The sequence below is a fragment of the Dipodomys spectabilis genome, unplaced genomic scaffold, assembly GCF_019054845.1.
Source record: "Dipodomys spectabilis isolate Male_0828 unplaced genomic scaffold, ASM1905484v1 ptg000006l, whole genome shotgun sequence".
Lineage (NCBI taxonomy): Eukaryota > Metazoa > Chordata > Mammalia > Rodentia > Heteromyidae > Dipodomys > Dipodomys spectabilis.
Window position 1 is genome coordinate 1431328 of NW_024870683.1, and position 11961 is coordinate 1443288.

An 11961-nucleotide genomic window follows, 5' to 3' on the forward strand; every position below is an offset into this window, starting at 1 on the left:
ATGTGTATATGTTTATATACATATATGATCCTTTTGTGTTTACATATATGATTCACATGTGAGAGAATATGTGCCCTTTGTCATTCAGAATCTGGCTTACTTATTCTAAATAATAGAAATAAAAATTAAAAAGGAACATGTTACTCTGAACATTTTAGTTTAATTTCTTATGTTCAAACAGGAAAGAAAATCCTGTGTCTCCAAAAAACTGATTATATATCTACTAGAAGATTAGGATTATATATTTGGTCTTTCAATGATATGTGTTTATGCTAATTTATGAAGGTACATTCTGTTGATTACAAATGAAATTATTTTGCTTGACAGTCAAGTACAGGAAGACAAATATCAAATCTCAGTAGCTACACTTCCAGCAGTTTTCCAAAGATAAAAGATAATTCCCAACTAAATAGCATTACTTTCAAGATAAAAATCAACTTTTAAGAGCACCGTGTTAAATAGGAGAAGCCAGGTTTATTCCCTCAGTTTCCAATAACTGGGAGTTGAATAATATTTATTAAAAGAACCTGTGCAGTATGTTGAAATTGACAGGAGTGGTGCTTTTGGGCTCAGCATGATGCTAATATCTGTAATTAAGGAAATGCTTAAAGAGCATCTGCAAAGTGAGTGTTTAGTTTGACAAATCTCTTTGCAAGTAAATTAAGTGAGTTTCATTATTTGTTTTCCACCAAAGATACCAAAAAAAAGAGCATAAAGGTCATATGGCATCACCTCTGTTCATGAATCTTCATGATTCCTAAACCCTATCATCACCATTGTCATTACTGGAATCACTTCTACAGCTTCTTCCGTCATCACCCACAACCTCACTTCCTCTAACACCTTCACCTCTACAATCTCCAGTACTTCTAAGACCACAGACACAATCAGTTCTACCGCCAATGATACCAGCTTAACCACCAACTCCACCACTACCACCATCCCAATCCCCAAAGCCATCTCCATGGTTCCCAGCATCACCAGTACTACCTTATCATTGATACCATGTCTACCACCCCATCATCCCAATCACTACCATCTTCTCCCAGATACTACAGACCCCAGTAGTTATTCTTCTTTCAATTCAAATTGTTGAGCTGGGACCAATGTCAATAATACAATTCAATTAGCAATCAACCGATTTTATATAGGATTAAACCCAAACTAAATTTCTGCCAAACTGCTCATATCTTGGGGTAGAAATTATGTAGAAATTAATAGGATATTTTGGTGGGATTTATTTTTGGGGGGGGGTCTGTGTCTGTGTGTCTGTGTGTTTGCCAGTCCTGGGGCTTGAACTAAGAGTCTAGGTGCCATCCCTGAGCTTTTGTGCTCAAGGCCAATACTCTACCACTTGAACCACATCTTCACTTCCAGCTTTTGAGTGGTTCATTGTACATAAGAATCTCATGGAATTTCCTGCCTAGGCTGGGTTCATCCAAATCGACATCCTCAGATCTCAGCCTCCTGAGAACTAGGATTACAGGTACAAGCTATCCATCCCCAGCCTTCTTGTTTTGTTTTGTTTTTATCCAATTTGTTGGATAAAAAAATGTAAGTTTTCTTGTTTTGTTCTGTTTTTATCCAATTTGTTGGATTAAAAAATGTAGGTTTTTTTAAAAAGTTAAAAAAAATGTAGGTTTTTTTTTAACATTTTCACCATTTTTATTCCCCAGTTTTTATCCCTTCCCCTGCTCTCACAGCATATTCCTGTAAGCAAGAGGACAAAGCTTAGGTTTAAGATAAAACTAAATCATTCGCATATTTGGTCATATTTTTAATAACAATAGAAAATTTAATGAGAAAACGTAATACTTCTTTCAAAGTAACCATGTCAAATCACAATGTCCAAAAAACTCAGGATCAGAAGGCTACATAGAAACACCTACTTTGAATGATCATTATTCACATGTAAATAAACTACTAACACTGAAATGCATTAAACATTGGGATAATACTAATGCCGTTCCTGCAAAATATGTTATTTGGATAATTTTTTTTCTACTGATTTAACACAAGCTTGCACACAAAATGTCTTCACATCATTTAGAATTTCCCCACCTCCAATTTGTTCATGTAAAAAAACAATAAAACTTCTATCACCTAAATTCTCAGGACGATCAATGTATTCATGCGTTACAGCCAAAAGTACTTTACCATCAACAACAACAACAAGTCAATCATAGTTCAAAGTAAATTATAAAATATTACAAAATAGGGGCTGGGAAGTAGGCTCAGAGGTAGAGCGCTTGCCTTGCATGCCTGAGGCCCTGAGTTTGATTCCTCAGCACCACATAAGCAAAAAGAAAAACCCCAGAAGTGGCACTGTGATTCAAGTGGTAGAGTGCTAGCCTTGAGCTGAAGAGCTGACGGACAGCGCCCAGGCCCAGAGTTCAGGCCCCACAACCAGACCCAAATATATATATATATATATATTACAAAATAAATTATAAAATGTTACTTGGTGAGGTGGTATTGGAAGATTTAAGAAAGTGGGGGATGGTGGTCGTATTCCATCGATGCTAAAGAATAGTTCTAGATATCTTTCATGGATAACTTTATCCTCAACCTACTCCCTACCTTTGGCTAGTGTTCTGCATCCCAGAACAGAGATCCATGCTGTCTGGTCATCTGACAAAGCCCATTGTCTGGGCTTCCTTGCCAACTGGTGGCCAGTTTTTTTAGATCTAGCCAGTGAGAGACAATGGAAAGAGAAATTGAGGCCTCTCTTCCTTCTCTTTGTCAGCTTCAGTCTAATGTCTGCCACTATCCAGCCGTAGCCCGGCAAGCCCTCCACACCGTGGCTCTAGCTGTCACTGGACTCCCATGTTACTTCTTTTCCTTGTTTCCTCTGTCGTTTTGTTTATATCAAACAAACATTTTTGCTGTGTCTGGGTGCCTCAACATATCTCACCCTGATCACACTCTTGGAAGTAATCGCTCTGTTATGATCCCTTAATTCTAGCCATCCAGGATGAATTGTACCTCCTGATAATACTCTGATTGAAACAGCAATGAAAACAAGACATGGGTCTTAGGCTGTCCTTGTATATAACTTTAATCTAGTATATAGATTAAATCACTTCAGCAGCCTGAAAAAACTAGCATTAAGGTACATACAGGTACATACATTCCCCCTGATATATCTCTCTACTTTTAGCTCCACCTCCTGGCCTTGAATTTATATAATACAAAGGAAATTTAAGGCTGCATTCTGATGTGTTTACCTTAAGCCACAAAGGGATTCTGAGTACTCTTTCTACCTAGACAGAGAAGAATGTGCATGTGGAATATCCTTATATAAACCTCTTAAGAATCTAGGCATGGTGCACAGAGAGAAAGGAAACTGCAATTTTAAAAACTCTTACATTTTTATAATACTATAACTTCAAAGACACTTTTATATTCTTTATATTACTTGGTTTAAGTAGTGCATAATTAGGAGATCAGACTGAAATAGACGGAATGGAAAAGGCAAAAGAGGGTAAAGAGAACATTGAATAAAGTTGCATTGTAAGAAAAAAAAGTAAATAACATTTGGAGAGTAAGTATACAGAGCAATCTCATCTAATGCAATTGTCCCAATTCTCATTTAAAAAAATAACTATAAAGCAATTTTCTTTTAATCAAAACCTATTTTTCCATTGACTTACATTACAAAGCCAAAGATGTTTTCCCCATAGGAAATATTTTAGCCCTAAGTCTAAATAAAATTCACATTTAACAATGCAACAGGCCTCTCCAAAGTCCATTATCTAAAGGAAACGCTGTAGTTTTCTGACAAAACAGTAATCACACTTAAGATAATTCAAAAAATACAAAGTCTTTACAATAACATTCCCTTAAGGAAAAATCCACATAGAAAACAGAAGTAAAATTATCGGGAAGGGCTTTAATATAAAACTGCTACACAATTTTTTCAAAGATGTTCTTACTTAAATATAGTTGTCACTGTTGTAGAATACCATTTGAAGGACTTTGGTAATGTTCCCCTTAAATTTTTTTTAGTTTGCTATTGGATATTTCATTCCCAGTAACTTATTCCTTTAGATTCAAAACTTTTTTCAAGCTAAAAAAAAAAAAACTTTCAAAAGGATATTTGTTAGGCCTTAGAAGCCATGTTCTACAAATCGTAATCTTCAGAGCATATCTATTACAACCACCAGGGATGCTTATAAAATGCAAATTTTTACCCTTACCCTACACCCTGGAATAAACATCCTAGAGACTGGTCTGTGAGTCTGAAACCTAAAGTTCCCAAGGGCAGGTTAACATTAAAAAAAAATCACTACTTACTGTAAAGGTTATCCAACTTTTTCCCATTGTTCTCCCACAGAAGGGAAGAATATTGGCCTGTCCTGTGTATATTCTGGGCTGTGGTGCAAACATGTTCTTTATACTTGGTGATGCTAGGCTCCTATAAGAATGTAATCACAATATCATCCAGCTGCAGGAGCTTTACAGATTGTAAGGCATAATTTATTCATTCTACTTTAATCTTCATAGCAGTTCTGGATGGGTTCTTTTTACATCAATCTCTATAGGAAAAAAATGGACTTTCAGATAAATTAAATCTTTCTCAAAATTATACATAACTGAAATTCCAAACTAGATCTTCCAATACTCATGTTCCAAATTTGGCTTATTCTCACTTGAAAAGCTAAGTAGCCCTTAAAACAGGGAAAGTGGAAAAAACATGAATGAGGCTCAGACTGAAGTCCCAAATAATCAAAAGATGAAAACGCAAATGAAATTAAGAAATCCTTATGTTGGACATTTACAAGTCAAAGTAAATTCCACTGACTCTCCATAGCTCGGCCAGATTGTGATACCACAAAAACACTTGACTCAAATCAGAGGGCAACAGAACATTGGCTGTTTATAGACATTTAATTTTACACTAAGCAATAAGGATCTTTTCTCAATCTAATATGGAATTGTATATGTCTGCTGTGGACAGAGAATAGTGAAACAGGATACATTTTGACTTAGAAAAATATATCATCTGCCCCCTCTACTTTATTAAGCAAAACTCTAAATATGCATAATATCAAGAGCACAGTGCAACAATCCCATGCATGCCACCTTCAAACAATTATTAAAATTACATCATTCTTAGGAGGAAAAAAAAGGTCATTTCATTAAACCTCCTTCAAATCATATAACACTGTGTAAATTCAGAATTCCCTGCCGCATATTTTTAAATATTTCCTAAATTAAGAAGCACATGTGTATGTTAACAAATTTAATTTACACACACATTTTTAAGGGGAAATGAATGGTTTCCCTTGAGGGGATGCATACAAAGTATCTGCTTACAGCTCAAAAACGTGTGCCTGTTCACAATCTGTTTGATGGTAAGCATTAATGGTCAGAAAAAAATAAAATTCAGTCCTTAGGAGCTGTCCTGTCTTTAAGCAAAATGTGTGCCATTTACTTGGAAGCCATATAACAGATGCGGATGCAAAAGGAAGTAACCAGTTATAAAGCACTAGGGGGAAGCTGTACAGATGTCCCTATTCTTAATGTGTTACTATGCGGATCCAATTTATCTCACTGCAATGATCTCTGACTTCAGGAAACTTCTTCAGATTATACATCACCCACACCCTGTCTTACAAAGCTTTTCATTATTAAAGAAGAAGGGAGGGGAGGGAGGGAGGGAGGGAGGGAGGAAGGAAGGAAGGAAGGAAGGAAGGAAGGAAGGAAGGAAGGAAGGAAGGAAGGAAGGAAGGAAGGAAGGAAGGAATAAAAGACCACATTCTCCAACCTGGCCATTCATGAACACAAAGTGGTGTGTCCTGCACACATTAAATCTGATGAGCAAGAGGAGGAGAGCTGCTTCAATCAAGGATATAGAATACAAAGCTATGTGTGGGCCAGGATTAGGCCCCTGGAAAAAGGCCATTTCTAAGCTCTCCTTGTGCCTTAGTTCCTTCATTACACCAGGATCCTGACATTGCTTCATTGTGACAAAGACAAAAGTATGGTTTTTTTGCTTTCCCAGAACTCTAGCTTTCTATAGATTACCATATATCGACTACTTGCTTTGTGCCAGGAACTCAACTAAATCTTTTATATATAAAGATTATCTCACTTCACTTATACAATCCTTCCCATTAAGTGCTGATAATGGATTTCAGATATTAGGATGTTGAAGTTCAACTGTAAGTAATCTTGCAACTTTAAAAATGGTTTACACCTGTAACTCTAGCTACTCAAGAGTCTGAGATCTGAAGATCATGGTTCCAAGCTAGCCTATATAGGAAAGTCCATGAGACTCTTATCTCCAGTTAACCATGCAAAAATAGACCATAAGTGGGGCTGTGATTGAACTGGTAGAGGACTAGCCTTGAGCAAAAAAAAGCTCAGGAACAGTCTCTAGGCCCTGAGTTCAAGACATAGGACCCACAGGAAAAATTTAAATTTAAAAAAACTAACAGAAGTGGAGGTGAGGTTCAATTGGTAGAGCATCAACCCTGGGTGGGAAAAAAAAAGCCCAGTGAAGCCTGGGTTTCCGAGTTCAAGCCCTAGTCTTGGCACAGGGAACAAAAAAAACTGGCGATCTACAGTGTCCCAGTATCCATGGTGGCTGAATAAACATTGACTAGCCCATATTCTGAAAGTCTACATCCATTTAAAAGATGAAATATGACGAATGCACTGATGGCTATCTGGATGTTGATGAAAGAAAAATTGCAAATAGTAGTATTATACTAGGTGTGTGCATGTACACTGAAAGATTAGGAAATTATAAGTGCTTATAGATTCTTTGAAATATTTAATTTTTTAACTATTATCAGATGAAAGAATAAACTCATTCCATTGAAACTGAGTCCTTGCTCTTTCCTACTCAAAAGCCAAAGGTCTGGTCTCACCCTGCTCATCTTTGGCAAATACATCAAAGTGTGTTTTATGGGAGACACAGGACTAGTCTTTGTTCAGAAATTGCTTAAAGTGTACAATGGGAACTTTCTCTCTGGGATCCCAGGACTTAGTGTACATTTCTCATCACAACAATATCTCTAATGGAACCATTTGGATTTCACCCTCACTTGCCCCTGATATCCTCAAGAGGAGCAATCATACTTCTTTTCTCTGGCCCATGACATCTGTTTAATAAATACTTGACGAATTCATGAGTGAACGAAAGGAATGAATGATGGATGGATAACAGTTAACTTCAAAAGCTGCTGATGTGTTCAAAACCCTCATCGCTGAACTGTAATAGCTGATTGAAATTCAACTAATGCCTCAGCTAAAGCTACTGATATTGGAAAGAGCTCTGTGCCATTAAAAAAAAATGTGGGCTTTTGGGTTATGCACTGGACTTAAATCCTGGATTTACTCAGAGGGACAGAGGATGCATGTTTTCTCTCATATGTTTGTGCATATATACAAACATATTAACTAAAGTATGATATGTGCAAGGGAGGATTCAAATCACGCAGCTCCTTTGACCAACTCAGTTGTTCAAAAATGAATACCCAGGAAGCTGAAACACGTGTTGTCAGGAGGGGGCAGTATAAGGGAAAGCATTAATGAATAGAGAGAAAGGGTGGGCAAATGCAGTTAGAACACTCCATGTGCATATGAGAAAATTGAGAGGACAGGGAGGATTGGGAGAGATGAGGGGAATGATGGAAGGGGTGATTTTAATCATGACGTACTGTACTCACCACGGGACATGTTGAATTGAAACCCCTTTGTACAATTAGTTAACAATAATAAATGAATGAATCCTAGATGTCACATTTAGCTGTTCTGTGGGGAAATGTCTCCATTTCTCTGATACTTAAGAGTCTCTATCTATTAAATGTGTAGGATAATCCTGCACTTTCAAGTTGGCTGTGAGGATGAAATTGGATAAAGTATGCATCCTACCTGACACATTGTAGATTCTCAATGAATATTCAATATTTTCTGTCGTCATGTAGTATACTGTCTGTTAGGTGAAGATATTTGACTGAGTACAGGAGTACAAAAGCTGCTGACCTACCACTACTTGCTCCTGAGACGGTGAAGTCCCTAACTCCTCCAGGAGATCGGATGGATCTCCTGGATACACTGTCTTACAAGTCATCAGTTAGAGCAGAAAGAACAGCATAGGTGCAAAGTAGCTCCAAAAACCAAAAGTTGAACTTGATTTAACATAATCCAAGGTACTGTCCATCTGAACACTTGTGCCTCACATTTGTTATCCTGTAATTTTAGCTACTCAGGAAGCTGAGATCCAGATGGCAGCTCAAAGGCAGCCTGGGTAGCAAAGTCTACAAGACTCTATCTCCAATTAATGAGCAAAATGTCAGACAGGAGGTGTGCCTCAAGTGGTAGAGCACCAGCTTGTGAGCAAGCAACCTGAATGAGAGCACAAAGCTCTGAGTTCAAGCAAAAAAAAGTTTATCTGGGTTGCAAAAATAAGAAAGACAATATTTGAGATTCTGACACACTATTACAGATGTAGAGCTTAGAACAAGCTTTCTTGAGGGAGGAAGAGACAACTCAACAGAAAGTTACACACACATTACTCTTTCACATAGCAATTGTTTGTCTAACAATTTATACTATAAAACACCTTCCTAAATGAGCAATTCTACATGAAAATGTAGAATTTTATTCCTGTTTGCAAAAATAAAAAAATCAGCAACAACCCAAATCAATAGAAAAATGCTTAAATAAATTACGACACATCCTCCAATAGTGTCCATTGAAGCTGTTAACATGAAATATATCAATACTTCCATGACAAAAAAAGAAGTGAAAAAAAGAAGCCTTAGAGTAAAATAAGCCTATTTTTAAAAAGGAAATTAATAGCTGGGCTCCGGTGGCTCACGCCTGCAATCTTAGCCAGGAGGCTGAGATTTGAGGATCACGGTTCAAAGCCAGCCCAGGCAGGAAAGTCTGTGAGACTGTTACCTCCAATTAATCACCAGAAAACCGGAAGTGGCGCTGTGGCTCAATTGGAAGAACACTAGCCTTGAGCTGAAGAGCTCAGGGACAGCTCCCAGGGTCAGAGTTCAAGTCCCATAACTGACACCAAGAAGAAAAAGAAAATTAATAACAATATAATATTTCATAGAAAAACCCTGAGAAACACATTCCAAATTATTCTATGCAGGGGCTGGGAATGTGGCTTATTGGTAGGCCGGAAGTGGCACTGTAGCTCAAGTGGTAGAGTGCTAACCTTGAGCAAAAAGAAGCATTAGGGACAGTGCCAGGCCCTGAGTTCAGGACTGGCAAAAAAAACAAAACAAAACAAATTATACTATGCTAGAATACATTCCAAATTATTCTATGCTTTGAAGATTTCACTTTTCACTATATGAATTTCTTCATAATTTAAATATCCTACACAAACATGCACTTCTTTGGTAATTACACAACAAACATTTTTTTGTTTGGTTTTTTTTTTTTAATCTAAGCTACAAATGGAAGAAAGGGAAAATCTAGGACAAAGTCTGACTTTGTTGAAGACTTAAATGTTCCTTTTCGATGATTGTAGTCTCCAATGCCATTTGACCTTTAGCCAGAGAAATGACGGTGCCCTATAATTCTATTAGCTAACCTGATAGGTCTGACTGATGGTAAACGAGCAGAAGAAAATCTAGAATGGTCTTTCCTTTTTTTTTTCAAAATGAACAAAAGGCTAATATACAACCTGGCTGTGAAATATGTAATTGGAAAAAGTATTGCCCCTTGGTTAAAGAAGTGACCTCCAATGGGCAATAACTCCTTTAGATTGAACATTTTGTTACAATTGTCCACTGAAACTTAAAGAGGTTATTTCCTTGATCTGCAGGGCATTCATTTTCTACCATAAGCATCCCACAGTGTAATGTATATACCCTACATGTAGAAGATTAATAGCATTTCTCTAGTGCTTTTCCCCTGAACTACTTGACACAAGTGGTGTTCGTTGAAATTATTTGATCTGAATCACTGTTGAGCCTCAGCATTCAAGCATTCCTCGCTATTCTCTCTTATTTCTACTACTATTTACATACCTTTATTTTAAAATTCACTCTATCCAGTTATAATTGAAAACACTAATATAAAATGTTTCCCACATACTAAGTTGATAACAAAAAATAGTTTTTTTTAAAAAAGAGCAAAAGGACAAACTCTAGGTTTTTGAGTGCACACTTAGGCACTGTTGGGGTTTGTAAAGTAGCACACTTTTCCTAGGAGACAGTTTGACAATATATATCAAGATGGCAAATGCTAATTCCTATTACCCAGCTATCCTACATAGGAGTAAAATGATATGTATTTAGTGAAAATCCAGAAGGAACCAATATTATCATCAGTACAGGATAGGCCACAACCATAAAATATTCAGACAATAGAAGATTAGCTCTGGAATAAAATGGGAGGGATAATATCTCCTTCAAATTCATATCTACCTAAAACCTCAGAATATGACTTTATTTGAAAATTGGAATGTTTTCAGATATAACGAAGAACCTTGAGATAAAATCCTGAGGTTAACTAAAATCCAGTATTTATTTTATTTTGTGCCAGTACTTAGAGCTTAAACTCAGTTCCTTAGCTTTTTCACTCATGCTAGCAATCTACCTCTTGAGCCACAGCTTTACTTCCAGCTTTTTTGCTGGTTAATTGGAGATAGGAGTCTCACCGACTTTCCTGCCTGGACTAGCTTTGAGCCAAGATCCTCAGATTTCAGCCTCCTGAGTAGCTAGAATTACAGGCGTGACCCACCAGTGCTGAGCCAAATGATGTCTTTCTTTTAAAAAGAAGAGACACAAGGAGGTACCAGGCATTCACGTGTCAGACAGAGGCATAGATAGGAATAACATAGCTTCATACCAAGAACTGCCAAGAACGTTTGTATCCAAGAGAGCTAGGAAGGGACTAGAGTCTCCAGAAGGAATCAACCCTGTCATATTAATTACATACTTTCAGTCTCCTGATTGTGTGAGTATAAATTTTAAGTCACTTAGTTTGGGGCAACTTTTGAGGGGCATCTCAAGGTATGATTACTGTCTTCATTTTACTCTCAAAGAAAATAAAGTTCTAAGAGGTAAAGTTACCTGACCAAGAAGTAGCCTTTAATTGACCAGGAAATGAAATTCAAATGGAGGTCTAGATGATTGGCATGATATCACATGACCCTCCCAAAGGGAAAACTATGAATGTGAGTATTGTGAACAGGAGCACTTATCTAGACAGATGGGCATGCTACCAGCAAAGGCCGGGAGCTATGGTTCCTAAAGAGGACACCTGCATTTCTACAAATAACCGGAACAGAGTAGTGATTGCCATTGCATACCAGCTGTGGGTGAATCGATGTAAGTGTGTGGCTTTTGGTCATAGGAATAATCTCCAACACATTCAAAAGAGAACTAAAGCCAGGCACTGGTGGCTCACACCTGTAATCCTAGCTACTCAGGGAACTGAGATTGAGAATTGTGGTTCAAAACCAATTCTGATAGGAAAGTACCTGAGACTCATCTCCAATGAACCAACTGAAAACCAGAAATGGAGCTGTGGCTTAGAGTACTAGCCTTGAGCAAAAACTCAGAGACAGCACCCAGGCCCTGAGTTTAAGCCCCACAATCGCCAAAATAAAAAAGTGTACTAAAATCAAGAATTTCTCATTGTACACTTTTTCTGATTCTTAGATAGCAACTGCAAAACTAATCTTATTCCTTGATGATACCAGACTCTAAGGAAACAAAATGGGTAGTATATGAAATCATTTGGACAGGAATATTCCTACCACCTTGTTTAGGGGTTTTCTCTCCTTTCTTCTACGTTATTGTGGAGTGATGGGATAAAACAAAAACAGAACTAAACAGTACTGGCAGACTTTGGAGAAAGGTTGAGATGAGAAAAGACTCACTTCATCACTTCAAAGGTCTTTAATAAAGAAAGGAAGAAATCTCAAGAAACTACACCAGTTCGATTCAAAAGTACTACAGAATGGAAAAAATCTTTATA